General features: G+C 41.5%; 1 protein-coding gene across 19 annotated transcripts in view; it reads left to right on the top strand.

Annotated features, from left to right (window-relative positions):
- npas3 (neuronal PAS domain protein 3) overlaps positions 1-25,995 on the top strand; it is an 835,855-nt gene that overhangs the window by 420,559 nt on the left and 389,301 nt on the right. The gene's annotated exons all lie outside the window — the stretch shown is intronic.

The following is a 25,995-nucleotide window of genomic DNA, read 5'->3' on the forward strand; positions in this document are numbered from 1 at the left end:
TACAAGGGTAGAGTTCCTTAAGGTGACTATTGACTATAACCTTATGTTGCTTTCACAACATAAGGGCTTTGTTTGTTTGCAAGGAAGTCCTTTCTAAATACTGCAATAGCTTCTTGTGGTTGGGTTTCACTTCAACTGAGCATGTTTATGAACAAAAGGCAGCACATAATGCTCTTTAAAATAAGTGGAAGCAGTCACTGAATGCCAGTCCCATTTTCCTATGGATTAATCCTAGTAACAATGTTTGAGCAGGCAAGTTAAAACCATGATTCATTCAACCATACCAGACATTGTGAGTCACAACAGGAGCATAAAGACATAATTTTGGGGGCAATAATAAATAAAAAGGAAACATTTTAGTACTTAATCTTTTTTGTGGAGGGAAAGATTGAGGAATAATGTCCACTTTTCAATGTGAACTTTTCTATTATTATAAAGTACATATTTCTATATATAAATAATATGACATTGAAGTAAGTGTAGAATGAGATATCTGGTGAAAATACTCATAACTGTTCTTAATGTCCATTACCTCAGCAGCCATCATGTTTCTCAAAAAATGATGTTATGTGTTGAATACAACAATTAATGGTGATCCTAGCATAGGCAAGATTTCTTGACAAGTTTTATTCAATAGATGAGATTTTGTGTGGTTTGCCCAAATTCACTCATAACTTATTAAAACACCAGTCCCTCCAAGCCCAGTTCTCAGATCGCAATACCATATTGGGTCTCATGCTAACAGTATTCCTGAGGTATTTTAACTATCTGGAACCAAAATAAAATGTAATGGTAGATTATTTTAATTGTGACTCCTTTCAAAATTAATACTTGATTCACTTAGTAGTACATGATTGAGTTTTCAGAAAGCTGTTCCTCATATCACAGCTGTGATTTTCAGTTGGTCCACCATATCCACAGATTTAACCAAGCACGGCTTGAAAATATTAGCAAAATATCATAATATAGAAAACAATTTTCCAAATAAACCTTTATTTTGTTATTTTATATATGGGACATAATTTTACTGTACCATTGTATAGAATTGTACTTGAGTATTCACAGATTTTGGTATCCATGAGGGATCCTGGAACCAAATGCAAGTGTATACGAAATGCCCACTGGTTTTGAGTACGTCAAAGAAAAACATTATCTTCAAGCTGAAATTCATGCTTACTTTATGAAGCAATGTTTTAGTTAAGTGTTTATAATAAATTATAGCATTCTCTTTTTTAGTTTCCATATCTGGGGACCCTTCCATATCTGAAGGCCCAAAATGTGGGACCTGTTTTGCTTTTTACCTGAGACATCTAAATGACACCTCAGGTAAAAATGAATTAATGTAGAGTAAACTGAGTTTTCCCAGTTTAGAGGTGAGGGCCCTGTGGGGACTGCCTCCCAGGACTGCTTCCATAGTCCTGGGGGGTCAGTCCCCATAGCCATCCTGCTTCTTCAGGCTCCCAAAAGCCTAGAGGAGCAGGAGGGCACCCACCCCCTACCTTCCACCCCCCAAAACTTCCCAGAGGCCCCTCTGTACAGGACTCCTGACGTGAGAAAATGGCACGTCAGGAGGGGGGATTTTCCTCCTCCTCCCATCTCCTGACATAATTTTCTTGTGTCAGGAGTCCTGCACAAAGGGGCCTGAGCTACCGGTAGGCCCCTTCAGTAAGTTTTTTGGGGGAAAGGGGGGCTGGAAGGGGGTGGATGGCATCCCAGTTCAACCTTTGCTTGACCTGGGATGCCATCTAACACCAATCACAGGAAAGTCATGGGTTTGGGTTGTGGGTGGGGGCTCCCAGGTTTTTAGCTTAGTGTAGAAGGGCCCTGAGAAAGCTGTCTTAAGCTTGTCATTGTCATTACTTCCTGTAGCTGTAGATGTGTAACACTGAATTTAAAAAACCATCTTGGCATAGTTTGAGCTATGACTCTGGAGATCAGGGATTGAATCTCTGCTTTCTTGTCAAGAAAACCCAGTGATAGTTACCTTTGGGTCAGAAATGACTTGAATGTACACAACAACAAACTGATGATAAAGCCTCAGCACCAGTACAATATTACACTTCACTGGTGAGCTACTGAGAATATGAAGACAAAAGTCCCAAAGTTTGTTCCAACGGTCTGTTTTCCATTTTTCATCTTTTTTGCAAGGTACATTTAATAGCACATATTATTATTTAAGCTGAGAAATTTACAGTTCATTCATTCATTTGTTAGACCTTGTGACACCTTATACGCCTGTGATGAATAATTTTGCTGTGGCCTTTTTAACCTTCATGAAACATCATTTTCTTTTTAAAGGTATCAATGTCTATGACTGCTTCTATAATTAAAAATGGCATTCTATGCAACCATAAATTCACAAGTATAACATCTGCCTCCTGGGTTTATCCTTGTTCCCATCTGGATAACAAAATAAGGTGGTAGGCACATCTTTTATCCAATCATTTCTGAGCTCTTCTATTATTATTTTAACATGGATGGACCTGCTGTGAGTATTCAAACTCTCCACCCCAGTACATTTTAACTAGCTCATTGTTCACCCCTTATATAGTTCGAGTTAAGCCTTTTGTAGTTTCAAGTACTATTGAAACATCATTGGAATGGGAAAGCAAAAGGCGGTCGAGGAAGGTGAGGAAGCCAAGGTTATAAAAAACAGATTTTTTTTTTTTTTTTAAAAATGAGAATGTCCGACAATGATTTTTTAAAAATGCATCATTTCATTGGGCAGGTGGTTTTCAGTCATGTTTCTGCAGGAGGTTGTAAAAGTTTGCACAAAACCTACTTATTTTGTCCACCCTTCCATCCAATGTTGTGATGTGTAGTAGTGTCAGTACATTCCTTGCTTTTCATCCCTTCTTCTGGGTGGACAAATAGTAACCCCCACTCTATAGGCACCACAGACAAAAACTCAAATAATTGAAGAATATTTGCATTTCAGTTTGCATTGTATTTTTGGGAATGGTGAATTACATTTTTAAAAAACAATTGTCTGTCCCACCATTAGCTAAATTGTGGCTTCAGCCATGTATATTGTTATAGTTGCCTAACGCTACTCCTAGACCTGGAGAACTGCAACATCACTCACCTCTTTTGTACTGAATGTTTTGTGCTAATTGGCATTTTCTAATTATATTAGCTGAGGATTAGACTGTGGGTATAAAGCTGGAGAAGTCAGGTATGCAGGGGAAATTTTGTTGTACTATTGAATAAGTAGCAGAACTGATGCCAAATATAGTATTTCAGGAAGAAATTGTATTTCATTTCCCTCCCATCACTCAGAGGATAATAAGGAACTCCCACTAGCATTATATATGTGCCCACTAAAAATGTGTTACACTAAAAAGTGGTTCTTTGTGAATATGTGTGTGTGTGTGATTTCTCCACATCAGCTTAGTCTATGTGAAATACAGTAAAATAAATTCTTTACAAAATATTATGTATTAGTTTATGGCCATATTTCTGGGGTTGCGGGGATGATACATAGCTTTCATCAGATTCTCAGAGAAGTGTGGGGTTCAAAAAAGCTTTAGGAGCCTATAATCTTGATATTTTTCACAGCTTTTATACATAGACATTGTAAGTCTGTGGACTCTAATAACTCTGGATCTTGTAGAAAATAGGTCTGATGAAGCCTTACCTCCAAATCTGGTGTTATTCAGTAATACTGCATTTCAGTCCCATCCCAAGTCCTAAGTTTTCCATTGGAAACAAATGAAGCAAGCGAAGTGGTGGAAGGAACATGGCTTCTTTTAGCTTCAGTTCAAGTGCACAAATGTAAGTTTTATAATTTCTTCAGGTACTGAAATAAAGCTTGGTGTAAAATGGCGTAGGTACAGCTTCAGCAAGCTATTTACTTTTCCATTTCTGTCTCCAACAAAGGTTTATTTACTGATCTAACAACCTCAAACGGAGTTCATTGCCAAGGCTACTGTTGAATTATTTCAGATTACACTGTTATAAATGGCAAAAGAAGGGACCCTTTCCTGTGCTGTAATGTTGTCAGGGCCCTGAGGCTGTTGGCTTAGTTCATGATGTATTGTAGTGCTAGCTTTTCAGCTCTCTCAGGGGACCCTTGGTCCTACTATAAGGTCAGGAGTTAACTACTTGTATTTTAGCTGGGTACCGCTATCAATACGGCTTCTATGGAAACCTTATTTGACATCATTTTTTTTTTATCCTACTGCTACTGTAGCCAAGCTTTAGTAAAAGTCAATAAGAACATTAGACGGTTGTCTGTATTATTACTTACCACTTCCTGCCAACAATCTAGCTGTTCATTAGCAGAGAGTTTTGGAAATCTCACTTGATTATTTATGCAGTCAATAGCAAGGCTTGTCTGCATTCATAATTGTTTGATTTTATGGCCCCTTCTTTAAACAAACATTGTCTATGGTAATGTGATGCCCTGATAGATGGGAAAGGTTTTGCCTGTGAATATCATTTAGATAATTAAAAATGACAGATGAAATCGCCTGCTGTCTTGACCTGTACTTTGTTCCCTCAGTGATGCTGAAGAGATGCTGATTGCTGTCAATCAAAACCCATTGGAGGTTTGTAAATTCTGGCTGCTGTGAACTCTGACCCTCCGTGTTGTTCTGAAATAGATAATAACCTTGAAATTATATTAGAATTTAAAAACTGCTTCACCAGTGGGGCATACTATATATACTTTTTTCCACAGAAGATGACTACCTCCAGTCCTTGTTTACTCCACAAATAGAGTACCAAAAGTATAAATGATAAGTAGGTTCATAGTGCAGAGAATTGTTTTAAAGCAAAGTACAGAGCGATTTCCTTCTAGATGCAGTTTTCTGTTTGTATATTCCAAACTACCTCCATGTGAGAATATTAATGTTATTATTTTAATAATTGATTTTGCAGCATATTGTTATATTATTACTTCCTTTATTAGCTTCTTTCTTCTGCAGTATGGTTGCCCCGTGGGATGTTTTTATATATCTTACCATTAAATTGTAATGAATAGAAATCACAGTAACATATTTAAGGTATAACAACAAAAAACATCCTTGTTCACAATGAAGTTCTGTAACCACCATTATCACCAGAAGTTTAGGTCAAGAGATCATGTTAAGATACGAATTTTCAAAGTGGATTTTCCTCCAGCCTTGGCTAAAATCATAGCTTGGGGAAATTTCATTTTTACACAACTTCCAGAACTCTCCAGCCAGCACCATCACTGGTCATGCTGATTAGGGGATTTTGGGATGCAAAAAGTATATTTTCTGACACTATTTGGGATGATACAAAGGCATATTGATTGCAAAGGATTTCTTCGTGCACTTAATTTTAAATAAAAATAAATGTAATACATAACTGTTCTTGTATTTCCAGTCCTATAAGTTAAATCAACAGTATATATTCTACTTGCCTATTTTCTTCAGATGTAGCTCAGCACCAATGACTAATGTAGTATGGATATGCAAGAATCTCAGTGCGATGAGCAACCTGGTTACTGCATTTCTGCCAAGGAAAATAATCATAGTGTTGAAGCCAAACCTGAGACCTGTAAAGAAAACCAAATCTATTCAGTTTTTAGTTCAGTGTACAGTATTTACTAATAAACCAAAAAGAGAGGAATTCTGAAATATCTGCTCATAACATAAATGTGAATAAAAGCTAAATATACTATTATCCTGTTTCCCCCAAAATAAGACCTACCCCGAAAATAAGACCTATCATGATTTTTCAGCATTTCTGAGGATGCTCGAAACATAAGCCCTATTTCAAAAATAAGCCCTAGTGTTCCCTCACTTATCGTGGGGGTTACATTCCAGGACCATCCGCAATAAGTGAAAAGTAGGGACACTATATTTATTTTAATATTTATACTTTATTTTAGCAGTTACAATATACAGCACACCAGAAGCTAAATAACCTTTTTTTAAAATTTCCAACCCTTCCCTACCCTCCCCACTCTCCCTTTATTTCTCCCTTTCCCCACCTTCCAAAATCCTTTCTTATTTTTTTTACCATGTTTCACTTGAAAAACCTTAATAAAACCCGCAAAACAGTGGAAATACCACGATGAATGAGTATATTAATATGTATTGAAAACCCGCAAAACAGTGAGGGTGCGAAAAGTGAACCGCGAAGTAGTGAGGGAACACTGTAGTTCATTTTAAAAGTCAATTTGGAAAATTAAGACTGTTCCTGAAAACAAGCCCTAACACATCTTTTGCAGCAAAAATTAATATAAGACCCTGTCTTATTTTGGGGAAACAAGGTATCTATTTACCAAAGCAACTTATATGAGTGCAGAAGGATAAGGTCCACAACTGGGGCTTCCTAGCAAAGCATAGGGTTTACTTACTATCTGTGGAAAGACAAAGACAATACCAATAAAGGAAATTCTCAGGATGAAGAGACTCCCAGAGAGGAAAATTCTAACGGACTAATCAATAATATATGTGAACTTTAACCTGCATCCTCCAGGTGATTTCTGAACACCTTTCTTTCTTCAGCACAAGAAAATAGGAATATCTAGTTCTGCTTTACCATTATCTTACTCTTTACCTGGGGATGTGTGACTATCTGAAGTAGATATTTTCTTTGCTCAGATGTGTTCCTTTCTACATTAGGAAAGCAGTGATAAAGAGGGACAGTGATGAGTTTTTTCTTGCTCCTGTGTTGAAGAAAATATGGTAAACAAGAATTCTGTCAGCCTGGAATGTGAACAGAAATCCAAACTGGAGCATCCAGTTATTCGGACATGTTCTGAGTTTGGAGATGTATCCAAAAAGGATAATTTTATTTAGAAAAGCTTATAGCTGCTTTATAAGTTTCCATATGGAAGGAGTATTGGTTTAGCGGCTCCATCCTCGAGGGCCATTGGTGGCTCCTGAGAAGTGCAAGCTATAGCTGTTTGTGGAGACAGGAGCTTGTCTGTGTAGGCCAGTGGTTCTCAATCTGGGTGTATCAGCTGTTAGGATTTCTGGGAGTTGAAGGCCAAAAACATCTGGGGACCCCAGGTTGAGAACCACTGATGTAAGTGGACACCCCAGACACACATACGTATTTTCATTTTTATTATGTGTATATATTTGTTCATCTTTTCAAACATCTTGTATTGTGACAAAGTATGTTTATGTCCCTGCCCCACCAATTCCCCCCCCCCCCATTTCTTCCGTTGCCTAAACTCAGAAACATACTTTTTTTTGGTATCGGGTTGTAGCAACTGGTCTGCAGTACACTATTGTCAGAACCCTGCTACTAGAGCCTGGATGTGGCTCTGAGTTTCAGGGTCACTGACATTGATAAGACACCTGCGGCTCAGGACTTGGAGAAGAAACGGCTGCTGGACTTGGCGGGGAATTTGCGCGGGGTTTTACTGAGCGGGAAGAGACTGTTCAAATGAGGGGGAGGGTATATAAAGGAGGGTTGGCCGTAGTATCCCATTCTTGGCTTTTCTGATGTTCATGTTTCCTACAGTAAAAGTTTCTGGTGATATCACAGAGAGTCTTGTGTGTTCATTCAGGAGCGGCTGTGGTGAGCTGACACTAAGCCAAGAATACGGACACCATCCCGCTGTAGCGGTGAGGTGTAACATGCAAGTGGAGGATGAAGAGCTCTTGGGCGCAGGAGGAGGAAGGTCGGAAAGGGCCACTCCCGAGCCGGACGCTGAGTTCCACCAGCTGGCGGCCCTGGCGTCATCCACCGCTTATGCCCAGCCAAATGGGGTAACCCAGAGGCGTGGAGTGGTGCGGGGAGACAGCACCGGAGGAGAGGAAGGTTCACCTTCCCCAGGCCCACAAAGGATGGTGTTTCTGGAGGAGAGGATGTCGGCGATGGAGACCACCCTGGCAGTGATGTCGAGGGCGATGGAGCGCCTGGCGGTTTTGGCGGAGCCGGAGAGAGGAAGGGAACTTCGGGCTGGCTCAATGTGGGACGTGAGCGTGGGAAGCAGCCAGGGCTTTGCAGACCTCCCAGCACCGAAGGGAAGGGAAATGCGAAAGGAGCCCGGTGCCCGGCCCAAGATCCAAACAAGCCTGACGCGGGTGGAGGAGAGTGACGACGAAGGGGAAAAGCCTCCGAGAATCCCGGCTACGCTCCCAACTGAGACCCTGGTGCCCCTGGCGAATGCCGGGCGTGGCACAGGGCCAAGAGAAGCAGCAGCGGGGCCCACTGGTCCGCAAGGGGGCTTGCGACGGGCGGAGAATTGGGGATTGCCACCACAGGGACCCCTACCGAGACGAGAGGAACTAAGGATCGAGTTTGGGGGAGAGTCCTCTGAACTGGATTTTTTCCTGACCACGGTGAGGGGCTATATGGAGGACAATGCTCACACTTTTAGAACGGAATCCAGCCGGGTACGGGCCATTGGTGCAGTGTTGAAGAGGGGAGCGGCCAGCTGGTACGTTCAACTGCACGCGCGGCGCGACCCATGTCTGGGGTCACTCCGACGCTTTATGGGGGCCCTGGAGACCCGTTTCCGAGATCCACTGGAGCAGATCCGGGCGAGGGAGAAGTTGAAGACCGTCTCCCAGGGGCAGAGGTCAGTATCTGAGTATGCGGAGGAGTTCCAATGCCTCGCTGAAAAGGTGCCGGAATGGTCTGCAGTAACAAAGATAGAACTCTTCAAAGAGGGTCTCAGGCGGGAGATCCTCTCCTGGGCGGTGCATCGTGATGAGCCTGACACACTGCGCGGATGGATTCAGCTGGCGGGGCGCATCGAGACATCGCTGGCCCAGGCGAGGAGGCACCGAGGAGGGCTACAGCAGCGGCCGCAGATGAAAGAGGGGAGCCGGAAGGAGGGATCAACCCCAGCCGGGAGGAGAACGGAGCCGACAGGGAACGTGAGCACCAGCAGGAGGGGCTGCTTCGTGTGCGGCCGTTTGGGCCACAGGGCTGCCGAGTGCTGGCAGAGAAAAGGGGAAGGCGGAGGCCCGCCCAAACCAAGAGCCGTGGCAGGGAAACGCGCCGAGGAAGAACCACCGATGAGGCACCACTCGGGGGGGTTGGTAAGTCAGGACAAAGCTATGATAGTGGTCCCCATTCAGCTTGAAAGTGGCAGCAAACAAGCAACCTGCAAAGCATTTGTGGATTGTGGATGTTCCAGGAACATCATCTCCCCTGAATTAGCCGAGGGATTGGGATGCGAAAGAACGAACCTAGAATCCCCAATAGCTTTCTCGCAGTTGGACGGATCCACAGCATCGGGATCATTAGCTAAGTACAGTGCCGAAGATGTAAAGTGTAAGATAGGGAGTTGGGAAGGAAAGGTGTCATTTGTGATATCACAAATAGCCAGCTATAATGTTATACTAGGCATGCCATGGCTGGGGCAGGCCAACCCGCAAATCAACTGGGAGGATAAGAGCATGATCTTCAGGATGAAGTTGGAAGAAGGGAGCCAGGAAGTGGAGAGAGAGCCGGGGAAAAGGGGGGAGGAAGACTCTATCAGGATAGCAGAACTGGCAGATAAATTACCCCCAGAGTATCGGGATTTTGTGGACGTATTTGATGAGAAGGAAGCAGACAGTTTCCCACCGAAGCGGAGAGTTGAAGTGAAGATAGAGCTAGTCCCAGGAGCAGAGCTTCCCAAGGCAAAAATATACCCAATGTCGGCTAGGGAAAAGGAGGAACTGAGAAAATACATTGATAAAAACCTAGCGAGGGGTTTCATAGAGCCTTCAAATTCCCCTCTAGGGGCGCCTGTGTTGTTCAGGCGGAAAAAGGACCAAACGCTGAGGCTCTGCATTGACTACAGGGGCCTGAATGCAATCAGTTCTGTAAATAAATACCCCCTACCCTTAGTGAAGGACTTGATCGCCCAGTTATCGGAGGGACAGATATTCACTAAATTGGACTTAATTGAAGCGTACCATAAATTGCAGATCAAACCAGAGGACAGGTGGAAGACGGCCTTCTCCTGTGCATTCGGATTATTCAATTATCGTGTGCTCCCCTTCGGTTTGTGCGGCGGAGGTGCCGCGTTCATGCAATTAATCAACGAAGTGTTGCATCCATTGTTGTACAAGGGGGTCTTTGTTTTTTTAGATGACATATTGATAATATCTCGGACTAAGGAGCAACACATAGAACTAGTCAGGGAAGTCCTGCAAAAGTTGAGAGAAGCAAAACTGTATGCGAAGCTTGCCAAGTGCGAGTTCAATAAAGACCAGATAGACTTTCTGGGGTATAGGATTTCCTCCCAGGGAGTGGCGATGGACCCTGCGAAGGTAGAAGACGTGAGGGGGTGGGAAGCCCCCAAAACACGGAAGCAGCTGCAATCCTTCCTAGGGTTCGCAAACTTCTATAGAACATTTATCAAGGACTTTGCGCGCCTCACTTTGCCATTAACGGATTTGTTAAAGACTAAAGGCAGGGGAGAAACAGCCAAAGTGAAGGCCCCAGGGGCCAAACTGACATGGACAATAGAATGCCAGGAAGCTTTCGAAGCCCTTAAAAAGCGTTTTACTGAGGAGCCTGTCCTACAGCACCCTGATATGTCTAAAGCCTTTGTATTACATTGCGATGCATCAGACCGGGCATATGGGGCAGTTCTGCTACAGAAAGACGAGGGGGGGAACCTGAAGCCATGTGGCTATCTGTCAAAAAAGTTTAGCGATACAGAAAAAAACTGGCCAATTTGGGAGAGAGAAGCCTTAGCTATTCTAAAAGCACTAGAGTGCTGGAGACACTTTCTGGAAGGAAGTGGAACACCGTTTGAGGTGTGGACTGATCATAGAAATTTACAGTATCTAAGATCCCCTCGTAAACTATCAGCGAAGCAAATTAGATGGGCCCAATATTTCAGCCGTTTTGATTTCAGACTCAGATTCTTCCAGGGGAAACATAACATACTCGCTGACGCTCTCTCTCGGATGCCTCAGCACGGGGGAGGAATTCAGGAATCTGAAGGGAGCCTATTCCTAGATAAGCAATGGGGCCTGGCAGTACTAACTCGAGCACAAGCGGCCAAAGAAAACAAACGTACTGCCATTTCCACGGGGGGAGGAGAAATATGGGAGGAAGAGTTGAAGCGAGCGTATGGAATGGACAAATGGTTACAAACTAACAAAGAAAAGGGAGAATTGTGTGGGGATTTGGTGTTTGTAAATAAGAAATTGTATATCCCTGAATGTTTAAGACGAGAAATGTTAAGGAAGTACCATGATAACAAAGGTGCGGGTCATCTAGGCCCCACCAGGACTATTAAACTGTTGGCCAGACAATGCTGGTGGCCCGGAATGAGGAAAGACGCCAGGGGGTACGTCACGCAGTGTGAATTATGTGCAGAGGGAAAAACACCACCGGGGAAGCCCCAGGGGCTATTGCAGAAGGTGGTGGAGCCCATGAGGCCATGGGAATGCGTAGCCATGGATTTTGTAGGCGAACTACCCCCCAGCAGAGGCCACAGATACATTTGGACAATATTGGACCTATTCTCAAAACAGGCACACTTTGTGGCCCTGCCAAAACTCCCTTCAGCTGAAAAACTTGCTGATTTGTATGTGAAGCATGTATATCGCCTACATGGGTGTCCCGACAAAATAATTAGCGACCGGGGAGTCCAATTTACTGCAAAATTTTGGGGAAAATTCTTACAGCTGTTAGGAGCAGAAAGGAACCTGAGCTCGGCCTTTCATCCCGCGACCAACGGGGGGGTCGAACGTACCCAACAGACACTGTGCCAATTTTTAAGGATGTACACCAATTATAGACAGGATGATTGGGCGGACCTTCTACCGTTTGCTGAGATGGCTTTTAACGGGGCCGTACATTCGGCCACAGGTCGTGCCCCATTCGAAATAGTATACGGACAGGAGGTGGCACCTTTCCCCAGGCTACCCGAGTGGAAGGAAGGGGAGGGCCAGACCGACGAGGAATGGCCGGCCAAAATCAAGCAAGGGTGGCAAACCGTGGTAGAGGCATTGCGGGAAACACAAAAGAAGTACAAGCTCTTTGCGGATCGTAGGCGCCGAGAGGGGGACAAATTGGGCGAAGGAGATCTGGTTTGGCTGAGCACAAAAAACCTAAAATTGGGATTCCCATCCAAGAAATTGGCTCCACGCTATATAGGACCATTCAGGGTAGCAAAAAGAATAAACGAAGTGACCTATGAGCTGAGGCTACCCAAGGACCTAGGAAAGATACACCCGGTATTCCATTGCAGCCTGTTAAAAAAGTATAAAGGAACTCTGGACGGCGGAGAACAATAGTTGTGTTTAATCTTTTCCTTCCAGGATGAAGGGGAGGAGGACGCCATGTCAGAACCCTGCTACTAGAGCCTGGATGTGGCTCTGAGTTTCAGGGTCACTGACATTGATAAGACACCTGCGGCTCAGGACTTGGAGAAGAAACGGCTGCTGGACTTGGCGGGGAATTTGCGCGGGGTTTTACTGAGCGGGAAGAGACTGTTCAAATGAGGGGGAGGGTATATAAAGGAGGGTTGGCCGTAGTATCCCATTCTTGGCTTTTCTGATGTTCATGTTTCCTACAGTAAAAGTTTCTGGTGATATCACAGAGAGTCTTGTGTGTTCATTCAGGAGCGGCTGTGGTGAGCTGACACACTATGCTATAAAGATTCAGCTGAAAAAGAACGGGGTTCTGCTCTAGCTAATCCTACTGTAGTAGGTGTGTCTGGCTAGAGCAGGAAATATAAACAACAGCTGTTTCCAGAATCCCTTATTGACCGTATGTGAATAATTAAAAAGGAAAGGGAAAAACAGATTAGCCAACCTGAAAACCATCAAAAGTGAACATGTTACTGTCTTGAACCTGACAGTAGGATTTCTTACCTTGGACAAAAAAAATCTGAATACCCATAGAGTTTGCAATGCATAACTTGTTACTTCTGTGGAAATTAAAGAGGACTTGTACATGAATTACTGGATCTGCATGTGTGTAAGGATATTAGACAGTGGTACCGTTAGTTGAAGGCATTTCTGTTTGTTTAAGTCTGTCCATCAGATTTTTGTTCATAGCCTACAGCTTAATCCATATACCCATGCTGAAAAATTGCTGTGGGATGACTCTTTGAAATAGAATTAGAAATTGCATGGAGGGCTGTAGCAGGACCGAGTGAGTAGTAGACATTTAGAAGAGCAGCTAGCACAAGTGAATGTATTTTCTGCTAAAACAATGCCATCAGTGGATACAACCAATTATTTACATTTATGATTAACAACATAGAAAATATTTTTGTCTGTTTTTAAGACAGCAGTTTTTGAGCAGCATCTTAAAATACAATGTTAAAGGAAAATATCTCCTTTTTTCAATACATTAAAAGTTGAAGTTTGGATTTAGGGGCACTAAAACAAGTGACTCAGTTGCAAGTATGCTAATTTACAAATTTGATGTACTCTATAATTTACAATATCTTCTTGCCCTTAAATGTACCCTTGGTTTAAATAAGTGCTGAGTTTTATAAGTTTGGTAGTAAAGATGTAGCTGAGTAAATCTGTAAAATATTATAAGTAATCTGACTTAGATAGTATTTGTCCATTTAGATTTTTATTTATTTTGTGTGTTTTTACTGCATTGCTATTCACAGAGAACATATTATAAGTTTATACTTTGTAAATGATGGTGGTCTTGAATATTTATTAATTATTGTTAGTGTATACTCTTCCCTATCTATGTTTAAAATATTTTCTTCATTTAAACTGGTTCCTGAGGTGATTATTTGGTTACATTATGAAAATGAATGGTGGAAGAGGCCCTGATTACAAGCCTTCAAGGCTGTCCCACTGTGACAATTAGTTCCCAATTGTTAAGCCATTTATTTATTAGTACATTAAGGTTTGATGATGTCTCAACTTGTTTCTGAGAATGGGTTATTACTGTAGCAAGTTGTGGGCACAGAAGAGTCACAAAAAAGAGTTTTATTGGACAAGATTAACACACGTTTCAAATTAATAGACTTGTCTCTGCAGAAAGGTATTTTAAAAGTGTACCTAACAAGCTACTGATAAATGTAACAAAAACTGAAAAAAGAATTTTTCCATGCTGTCATAATAGCTTATACAAGCACTCTTCAAATGTTTTTAGGATTTTGAAAAAACAAGACAGTGGAAAAGGAATCTGGCAGAAATCCTGCTGCCAAGTGTAACTACCATAATATGGCATGGACTGTGGCAGTGGCGTAATAAACAGTGTAGGGTAGTGGATGCCACAGCAAGGCACAGAAAGTCATCACTGCCAGGAGGGAGGACACTGTGATACCAGCTTTCAAACTGCATGGGCAACTTTCAGTGGCACCAAAACTATTTTTTTCTGATTCCCTTCCAACACTGTATGTAATGCCAGAAAGTATGTTGCGATGTACTAGAATAATGGCATTTCATGCTGGCATGAATGACCAAAAGGATGCCAGCCTCAGTCTTCTGTCTCAGCCTTTTCTTTTGCCTCGTCTTCCATCTTGATGTTTTAAGTAGATGTTGCTAATGATTGCCATTGTAGGTGAAGGTTAGCTAAATAGGCTCAGTATCTTCCATCCTTGAAACCATTGTAATAAGTTTAAACATCTGCTCTAAGGTTGATCTCCAGTGCATATGAGTGAGTAAGTTACCAGTTTCATTGTATCTGTCTAGAGTAGGGAAGGGAAGAAAATTAAAGTTTACATTTTGATGTGCAGCAAGCAATTCACATATATTGAACTAATAAAGTAGAATGGAATTACCCATAGCTGTTCACATTTCTCCAAATTTTCAATTTACTTCTCCAATCAAAGAATAAGTTAAACTGTGTATATAGGGGGGGGGGGAATAGCTTGCAAAAATGGCATATATTTGGAAACTGTGTGTGTATGTATTTATGCTATTTCCACTGCTATACTTAAGTGGTATGCATAGAACAGAAGATTGCAGGCATACAAAAAAAACCCATAACTTAAAAAATTGCAAACTGCCCTCTACAAGCAGTTTAAAAGCGGGAGAGACGTAAAGGTACGTGCACTAAAAATCCAGAAAACTTTTCAGCACCATTGTGGGGCTACCAGTGAAAGGAACACTCATCATATAAATGCCTCATGTCTGCCTAGATTTGTAGTCTGTTAGATGCAATAATCTAATACTGAGAGGCTTCTTTCATGTCCCTGCAAGCTAGAGCTGACAGACAGGAGCTCACTCCATCTTGCAGATTCGAACTGGCAGTCTTCATGTCAGCAACTCAACCTTCAGGTCAACAGTTCAGCTGGCACAAGGGTTAACCTAATGCGGCTCTCATTTCAGTAGACTGTTTGCAATCCTTCCTATCTCAAATAAAAAGTGAACTACTACTGCAAATGCAAGACTTGGTCCTAATTAGTAATGATGAATAAGAAAGCAATAGTAAGGTTATTGAGCAATTTTCTGATGAGCTACTATAGATTTGTTTGCTAATCTATAGAAGTGCACATGTGTAATTGTGCATTCTCTTTAAATTTTATTGTAGCCTTTAGAAAGACTAAAATGATATTCCACAGAGGCAGAACTGAAACAGTTTTAGACATTCAAAAATCTTTCTTCACCTTCACAAGCATGATAATAAGATTTATAATAAGAATTCCTTAACTGATTGAAGAGTTCCAAAAGTGCTGTCCTCTGTCATTCACTACGTATGACTCTTGTGAGATGGGAAAATCGCAAACATCAGAGCTACTCCCTGGTTTAGCTTGAAATGCCAAGTAAAATAGGAATAGCAGCCTGTGCACTCCTTTCAGAAATAAAACCTTTGATTGTTGTTCAAGAATAGTCTATCTGAGGACCACATGAAAGATAACACAAGACAGAGAAATGGAGGCCCCTCTTGGCATGCATTGAAAGAAGGAGACATGTGTTCCCACACTGTGGATTTGAATGATGGAACACAAAGTCCACTGCAGGGGGAAAATGCAGAACAAAATAATTGCCAAAACATCAAATAATTTAAACATACTGATGTGTTAAACTAAATAACTGGTTGACAGATGAGTTGCAAGCTCCTATGTTCCCCTTCTATGGCAGAACCAACATTAAGGAAATTAAATAACTTGTATTTTTCCCCAAAATGTAAGTATTAAATAATAGGAGACTGAGAGTATGGAAGGTACCACTGGCTTATTGTACTGCACCTAAGGAGTGTAAAGTTTATATTACCAGCCCACACTGGTGTAGCTATGGAGTGTGTAGAGGGCATTGTCCCAAATAAGAATTCTGCCATTCAATGAAATTTCCCATCAGGCGCCATATTTCTGGTGTTGCAAAGAGTGAGATGCTGACAATTATTCGCTCTTAGAATTCTTTTGCTGTACAGTAAAGTCTCACTTATCCAACATAAATGGGCAGGCAGAACGTTGGATAAGTGAAAATATTGGATAATAAGGAGGGATTAAGGAAAAGCTTATTAAACATCACATTACGTTATGATTTTACAAATTAAGCACCAAAACATCATGTTTTACAACAAATCAATAGAAAAAGCAGTTCAATACACTGTAATGCTATGTAGTAATTACTGTATTTATGAATTTAGCACCAAAGCATCGCAATGTATTGAAAACATTGACTACAAAAACACTGATTACTAAAAGGCAGACTGTGTTGGATAATACAGAACATTGGATGAGCTAAGGTTGGATAAATGAGACTCTACTGTATTTAGATTTTCGTGGAAAATTTGCTTGCCCCCTTGGATGCCTAAAATATAAATAATGAACTGAAGGTTTAACTTACTACAATGCTAGAAATTTGGGAACTGAATAAAAGTGGTATGGTGAGGCAGAATTCTTACATAGAATTACATCATTTTACCATAGCATCTACCTGCTACATTGTCCAGAAATGTATTACTCATTTATTGAAAAATGTCACACCTGGAATACAACTTATAAGAGTTTGTGACTTTTCACATGGCTTCAGGCGTACATCTTTCTCTAAAAAATCTCCTTGGATCCCTTGTGCACCAGAGCCCTCTTAATTGCTCACCCTGAACCCTATAGGGATTGTGCATTCAAATAATAATAATAGCAAAACTTTATTTATATCCTGCCCTATCTACCCATAGGCACTTAGGGTGGTTTACAACTAATTGGCAAACATTCAATGCCGTAAGGTTCTGGATGAAGAACAAAAAAACCAAAACCACCCAAGTGCCACAAAACAAATCGACAGCCACATTAAGATAATAAAGACATTAACAAAATTGAGGGATAACAGCAAAATTACAAATTCACACCTAACTTAAGGAAAACAAACAAAGAACAAGACTAACAAGATAAAAGTCTGAAATTAGTTAAAATTTACAAATTTAAAAGCCAGCAGAGCCAAAGTGACAGACCATTTTTCTTCCAGGATGACTATACATGATATTCTATACCTCATCCTCTCTATACGTTTCGACACATAAGAATCATAGAGTTAGAAGAGACCTTGTGGGCTATCAAGTCCAACCTCCTACCAAGAAGCAGGAAAATTGTGTTGTCGAAGGCTTTCATGGCCAGGATCACAGGGTTGTTGTATGTTTTCCGGGCTGTATGGCCATGTTCTAGAAGTATTCTCTTCTGACATTTCACCCACATCTATGGCAGGCATCCTCAGAGGTTGTGAGGTACTGGAACATGGCCATATTCTGTTGCCATTGAAGAGCAGGAGCACCACTACCATCATATGGGAGTTGGGATACAGGAAAAAAGATCACAGACATTTAAAGAGAAATTTTTAAAAGGAGGAAAATGTCCTAATTTTTAGGATATGATCGTTAAATTTTATTCTGAAAGAACAAGATTGCCTGGGATTACTCAGCCTTAAAACATCCTTTGGCTTTGTTTAATTTATTTACAGCATTTATATTCCGCCCTTCTCACCCTGAAGGAGACTCAGGGCGGATCACATTACACATATAGGCAAACATTCAATGCCTTTTAACATAGAACAAAGACAAACAAACAAAGGCTCCGAGCGGGGCTCGAACTCATGACCTCCTGGTCAGAGTGATTCATTGCAGTCAATTGCAGCTGGCGCCACAGCCCGGGCCATCTACACTTGAAATAGAAATCTGAATAGAAAAGATCAGTTTCAGTAAATCCCCTGTCTGATTTATTGGGCAGGGTGGTTGCAGTGGTTGGTGCTTCCTCCCCCAACACCTTGTCCCGTCTCCTTCCCAGGGGGCTCCACTCTTCATGTGCTTGATGGTGCACGAGAGCACCTCAGCCAGTCAGGGTGAGCCATCTGACTCACTCTGATTGGCTGGCTAGTGCAGACCTCAGTGAAGACTTCAGCCCGGCAGCTCTTCCAGATCAGTTGCCTTCAAGCTCTCTCAATCCTCCCACCCTCTGTTCACTATTGTTGTTGTATCTTGGTTGCAATTCTTCATCACAACTCAGGAGTGGTTGACATGGTCCCTGGATCTGGTGCTGGTCAGTCTCCCTCATCAGTTGGGTCAACTGATGGTGTACAGGGGAGAAAGGCAGGGCAGGGAGCCTGGAGCAGCGTTGGACGGGAGCCTGCACCACACACCCCATTCACCTGGCCTCGGTGTTGTTGCTTGTATGTCTTTGGTAGGGGGTTGTCACCTTGTGGGCATAAATGTTTCCTTAACTGGTCACTGACTTTTCTTTCAATGGCAGAAGGTCCTTTTCATTATTTATATTCTGCTTCAGCATGATTGAATCATTTCTAGGTTTCCACTAATATTTAGGGGAATATGTTTATGAATTTGAGTGCAGGTTCATACCTTAATATTCTTGACATTGCTCAAATGAGAAGCAAGAATGTACTTCCATCTCTTGATTATCTGATGAAAGGTTGTTCAGGCCCCTTGAAATTGTTTACTTGACATTTGACATGCCCATTGCCATCTCCATTGCTGCTTGCTTCTCCTACCTGAAAAACAGAAGGACAAACTTTCTACCAGAAGAGACAGCAGTAAGTGTTCCAGATACCTGGAGGAAGGAAATGTTTCTCTATCAAGATGTAATTGGGAGACTACCAATTCCTAGAATTATTGGATCAATTCTTTTTTAAAAATCTCATGTTTCCAGTGACATTGATACTGTAATAATTATTTGCTTAATACAGTGTCCATTTTGATTCAGTTATATTTACCTCCCACCCTAAAATAGATAACTAGTGTTGCAGTTAGGGAGGACTGAAGCTCCAAAGCACCCACTGTAGTCAATAAGGTAAAGTACCTGTGAAATATATATGACAGATCCCCTCTCTAGACTGGCTCTGCAGTTCTAAACCCTTAGACCTATCACTCACTTTTCCCTTCCCTCCAAGATCACTCTCTGGGTCAGTGTCACACTCCAGAGCAGGAACACCTCTGACTTAAAACACCACACCAATTTGGTAAAATCAGCAGTTTATTGTAGGATATATGTAGGCAAAGCAATAAAAATAGTAAAAGTCCAAAAGCCCAAATAATCCATAAATTTTAGAAGGAAACCAGGTCCATTAGTTCATAGAAATTCATGAAGCAAGGCACATGAAAACAAGAAACCAAAATGGTAGGAACTCCCAGGCAAAAAGCTTAAACTTGGCAACAGCTTGATACATGGAACATAGAGCACTTGAAAATGAAACCAGCATGAATTAAAGACGTTGGTTCAACTGAGACCCTAGTCTCCTATGAATCATTATAAACTCTTTCCAAAAGCCAAAACTGACAGGAAAGCATTCTCTCTCACTTTCCTATTAGATAATGGGTTATTATCTTTTCTTTGTTGGAAACGAGCAGAACTCCTGAGGTTCTGAAGATTCTGCCTCTGTTTACTAAAACTTTGCTTTCTGTCCAAGGTTTCAATATCCTCTCCCTCTGCACCTGGCAAAGCAATCTCAGCATCATTTTCAGGCTGTTACTTTGAAAAAAGCTGTGAAAGCTCTTTCCCAGAAATGTGACCTTGCTCAGGTCTCTCTTCTGAACTTAACTCGGGTCCAAGCCCGTCATCAGGAACATCATCTCCATTCCCATTATGCATATCAACATGAACACCATTCCCATCATAAATATCATCCTGATCATGATTCCCATCATGAGCATCAGACATACAACAGTCAGTTGCTTGGCCTCAAAGTGTTCCCTATATTGACCAATGGATGTGCTGTTCAATGTGATAATAGTGACCATACTCTGACACAATGTAAAAGGAACAGAAAGACACAATTTTAACAAAAGGAACAAATCAATTAGAATTTTATCAATACAATTTTTATCAATACAATTTTGCTAATTATGTGATACAAGCAGAGGCGGTCCAACCATAAGGCGAAATAGGCATTTGCCTGTGGCGCCATCGTCCCGGGGGCACCATCGTCCTGGGAGGAGGGCACCACTCTCCACCTCCTTCTCTTTCGGGCCTTCCAACGGCCGCGCTGGGCCTTCCGGCCAGCGCAGACCCACCTTCGCACCACGCAAGCCCACCTTTGGGGCCTTCAGAGATTGTGAGGTCTGTAGGAACTTGGAAGCTAGGTATGTGGGGTTTATATATCTGTAGAAGGTCCAGGGTGGGAGAAAGAACTTTTCTTTGAAGCAGGTGTGAATGTTGTAATTAATCACCTTGATTAGCATTTAATGGCCCTGTGGCTTCAAGGCCTGGCTTCTTCTTGCCTGGGAGAATCTTTTTTTGGGAGGAGTTAGCTGTCCCTGATTGTTTACTGTCTGGATTTCTTCTGTTTTCAGAGTGTTGTTCTTTATTTATTGTCCTGATTTTAGAGGGTTTTTTTTAATACTGAGGGCTATCTGGGTTATCTAAGTCCACACTGCCCTGTATCCCTGTTCAATGTTTAGTGCTAAATTTGCAAATATAGTAATTCCTACATAACATTACCATGTATTGAACTGCTTTTTCTATTGATTTGTTGTAAAACATGATGTTTTGGTGCTTAATTTTTAAAATCATAATGTAATTTGATGTTTTATAGGCTTTTCCTTTATACTTCCTTATTATCCAACATTTTCGCTTATCCAATGCTTTTATTTTTCAGTGATTGGTTTGGGGGGGCGCCAAAATTCTGTTCGCCTACACTTGAAAAATACCTAGGGCCGGCTCTGGATACAAGCCAGGGAACAAGTTGGCGCCCCCTCCCATTCAGTACAGTGTAGCATTGGTGAGGGACCACCATCTTCCACTATATTTAGTTGAGGGATCTCAGGTCAGACCATGTGGTGGCCACCAACCGTTTCCTCAGTCAGCTCATTGCAGCTGCTTATCTTTCAGCATCTGCTGACTCTCTCTGTATGCTGTGTTTTTCAACCTTCATACCTTGGTTTTGTCTTGAACATGCAAACAGGATTACTGCCTATGTTTTAAGTTATTTTAACTTTTGTAATATGTGTTATTATACTGTGATTTTATTGTGTTACTGTTTTTACTGATATAATATTGTTTTGGGCTTGCCCCAGCGTAAGTCGCCCTGAGTCCTTCAGGAGATGGAACGGGGTATAAATAATAATAATAATAATAATAATAATAATAATAATAATAATGATGATGATTATTATTAGAGCCTCCGGTGGCACAGTGTGTTAAAGCGCTGGGCTGCTGAACTTGCAAACCGAAAGGTCACAGGTTCGAATCCTGGAAAATGAGTGAGTGCCCGCTGTTAGCTCCAGCTTCTGCCAACCTAGCAGTTCGAAAACATGCAAATGTGAGTAGATCAATAGGTACCACTCCGGCGGGAAGGTAACAGTGCTCCATGCAGTCATGCCGGCCACATGACCTTGGAGTTGTCTACGGACGCCAGCTCTTCGGCTTAGAAATGGAGATGAGCACCAACCCCCAGAGTCGGACACGACTGGACTTAACGTCAGAAGAAACCTTTACTTTTACTATTACTCACCTTTAGGAGAACCACTGTTCATCTGCTTGTGGCATCTATATCAATAAGTCAGTGACAAACTGAGGTGGCACATGGGAAATTCTTGAGCAAGGCAGGACGTTGTGGAATTATTTTCCTCTACGCAGCAAAGTGTTTATTGTAGTAATGGACTGAAATAAAAAATGTAGCAGAAGGAAGGCTGTGCTGGGTTTTCATGGAGTTCATTTATTTTCCAACTAAAATTGACATTGGGGGGACACAAAGTTTTCGCAGAAAGCTATCCCTGACTGAAAAGAAAAGCCTTTGGCTGCAAATCATAATCCCTCCCTCTTGTTTGGCAAAGCACATCCCAAGGGGAAGAGAGACTGCACTGGGCAGTGCACTGCAGATGCTCTCCTTTAAATGTCAGCTACCGTTTTAGAAAAGACAAATATTTTTACCGTTGTGACTTTCTGCAAAAAAAAAAAAAGAGCTTTCCAACATAGCAAAGGAGGGGTGCTCTTTCAAATAGCCCCCTATTGTTTCATGAAAAGCAATCTTCCATTTCACCTTAACCTTGCAGAAGCAGAAATTCCCTAGTTTTCTGGGGACTGCTTTCATAGAAATAGAACTGAATATTAGCAGAATAAATTTGGCTTTCAACTTCCTCCGGAGAGTTTGTCTAGCATTCTTTTAACACATACAGTAGCATTCCTCTAGCTTATACCTGTAATGAGTCTTTGCTTATTACAATGTTCATTTTGAGACATAACTTATTTCTATAGCCAGGTGATAAGAATAGGATGTGTGTGGATTTTCCTGAATTCATAAATGCCCCAGAGAGCTATGTCAAAGAAACTTGTTTTATAGAAGAGGACTCAGCTGTGCATGGAACCAAAATGTTGCATATTTCAACAAAAGACTATTCCATAATAAAGGCTTCATAATATTTGTATTTATCAGTACATTTATAAATAAAAAATAATGGAATTGATTGTTCCACATACATGTTCAGTTGCATTTAAACAAAGCTGACATGCAGAAAGCGTGGGCCAAGCAACTTCTCTAAGTGTTTGAATTAATGATTAGTTCTGAATTTAGCTGAGTAGACGAAAGGAGAAAATTCCCCTTAATTGTTATCATTTACACTTAAAGTTTCATTGTCCTCTCTCCTCATTTCTGTTCTTAACAGATATGCTTCCCATTCCCTCAGATGTATAGTTATAACATTTATGCATTCAACTGCTTTGTCAAGTGATGCTATTTTTTGTGCTGTAGCCTGACAGCCACTAATAATAACACATGAGGACAGTCAGACAAAATGAAGACAAATGCTGCTTGTCGCAGCAGAATCATAATGTCTTCAGACTCAGTAAAGACACTCTAACTATATCTGGATACTCTTTATAGCTTATTTTGCCCTGTGGTTTTTCTTGGTTTTGTTCTCTTCCTTTAAAAAAAACAAAAGTAAAAATCCACTGCAAACATTGTGTAGAGATACATTAAGGCAACATATGGGTCTGTTAGTTAGCCAAAACAATGTGGAACCGTGGAGAATAGATATTGCAATGCACAGATGGATATTGTAAAAAATTCATGAATGGTGTAAAAGATCTAAAAAGTAGAATTTTAGTCAACATTCAAGTGGGAAAAGCACAAAATAAACTCAAGTGAGTGTCATGAAAATGTTTTAAAATAAACATAATAGGAAACATTAAAGATTGTATAATGTGTTTGTTCCATAATATGACAGTCAGGTGAAATCATCCAGCAATATAGATTGCTAATAACAATAATGCTTCCGTTCTACTTGAGGTGAACTCTGTAGTATTAAATATCCATATTATTTCCAGCTCAATATCAGAAAATGTCAGTCATTATGACAAGCCCCAGAAGAGCATCACGTTCAAAAAGCCCTCTGTGCAGACAAATGCTATGCTAAATAATGGAACTCCTTGTTACATTGCTTTGTTGTTAAAATAACACTGTGCAGACAATAGGCAAATAGTTTCCCCTGTAAGTTTCCCCCCTCTTTTTAGCAAAACTATTTTTTTACTGGAATAAGCACCAGCTGCTTTTTCAAAAATGCACTTTGGGCTGCCATGCCAAATTGTGCCCTTAGGCTGTAAACCTGCACCCGTTTATTCACTTAAGTCCCGTGGATGCCATTGTCACAGAGTTGCAGCCAGAGTGTTGAATAATATCATCAGTGGCACTTTATGTTTTTCGATATCTCCATTCTATTTATTAATATTATAATATCCTTTTCCCTGAATTCAGAGCAACATGTGTGAGTTCTTTTTCCCCTCACAACAGCTCTGTGAAGCATGGAAGAGGAGAGGTTAGATAACTCTGCTAAAACAAACATTGACCTTCTAGGTGACCAGTAGTCATGTTTGGTGGAGAATTCTGGAAGTTGCAGGTTAGAAAGAAAGAAAGAAAGTGTCTGCTGGTTGTACTCTCAGGCGGTTCAACCGCGAGGCGAACCAGGCACTTGCCTGTAGCGCCGTTCTATAGGGGGCGTAGCTGAGGGGCTCCCGGGTGTGTGTGCATGCATGCGCAGGCCAAAGCCGAGCAGGCCCAGACCGAAGCCGAGAGGAGGCAGGGGATGCGCATGCATGCACCCCCACCTCCTCTCGGCTTTGGTCTGGGCCCGCTTGCCTGGCTGAAGGCGAGCAGGCCCAGACCGAAGCCGAGAGGAGGCGGGGGTGCGCATACGCATCCAGCATGCACCCCTTGCCTCCTCTTGGCTTTGGTCTGGGCCCTCTCACCTTCGGAGCCCGTGCCCACCTCCGGGGCCTGCGCCCGGCCTCCAGGGCCAGGCCCACACCTATGGCAGGCATCCTCAGAGGTTGTGAGGTCTGTTGGAAGCTAGGTAAGTGGAGTTTATATATCTGAGGAAAGTCCAGGGTGGGAGAAAGAGCTCTTGTCTGTTTGAGACTAGTGTGAATGTTGCAATTGGCCAGCTTGGTTAGCATTTTCCTTGCAGATTCAAAGCCTGGCTGCTTCCTCCCTGGGGGCATCCTTGGTTAGCTGGCCCTGATTGTTTCTTGTCTGGTATTCCCCTGTTTTCTGAATGTTGTTTTTTATTTAGGCTTTAACTTAATCCCTCCTTATTATCCAACATTTTCGCTTATCCAATGCTTTTATTTTTCAGTGATTGGTTTGGGGGGCAACATTCTGTTCGCCTACACTTGAAAATTACTTTGGGCCGGCCCTGGTTGTACTCCTGATTGTTGTGCAGTATCATAGGAACTATGATTTAGTCATATTCATTTATGGTATCTGGAGATCATGTCATCATTAAGATTTGTCTTTGGTAAATTAGGCCCAGAATGATGGGCAGAACAGAATGGATCCAGGGAAGAAGTCACAACAAAGGAACTGACTACTTGAAAACTTATTCCAAGAGAATGGAAGTTGGTTGAGTGCTTGTTTTGTTTATCTTGGTTGTCATTTACATTTCCCTTTTTGTGGACTCCAGGCAAGAGGATGGAAGGATTTGGATCTCCTTGCTATCCACTCCTAAGTGGCCTCTTTTTTGGCCACTTAGGGTAACCGCACTCAGAGTAACTGCATTTAAGTGGTATGAAATGATGAAGGTTTTGTACCTCAAGAAAACAGTTCCTGAAGATGGACACCTTATCTGTCTGCAGGTGTGTCTCTGGATGGACAGTAGATCCTCTGGTTCTTATTGTCTGTGAGATAGCCTCTTAAGGTCCATACTACTCTGGCATTATGAACAGAGATGTAGTTTCAATTTTCTGGGAATCATAGAAAAATGAACATACTTATTCTTTAAAAGATAGACATATATTATTTGAATTTTCTTTAGGTTGATTAGCTAAACAGAATGAGTGTCAGGCTTTTTGCCTAAGGACACTTAATCAGATTGTAAAAAAAAATCACAGATGACAGTTTTTGAACTCCTTTTTAATTAATAAATTCTTAGGCCATCATTTGGGATACTAGGCAGTAATTCTCTTGCTTCTGTGCAAGGAGCATTTTATCAGTATATTAATATTTAACACAACTTTGTGTAATGAGAACTATGTAGGGGCAATTCAGGTAACATTTTCTTCACTGACTAGTCCGGCCAATGTTGGGATAAATATCCTTCCAAGAATCTTCTCTTAAAGCTTGTTTTTTTCTATTTTTCAGATAAATCAATAAAGAAATGCTAGGCTTTGATAATTATTTTGAAACAGATTTCCCATGTGTACTACTCACCAATCATATTCACCCAATATTGTTGATAATATAAGGCATTATTTCA

This window comes from Anolis carolinensis, chromosome 1 (genome assembly GCF_035594765.1).
Source record: "Anolis carolinensis isolate JA03-04 chromosome 1, rAnoCar3.1.pri, whole genome shotgun sequence".
Lineage (NCBI taxonomy): Eukaryota > Metazoa > Chordata > Lepidosauria > Squamata > Dactyloidae > Anolis > Anolis carolinensis.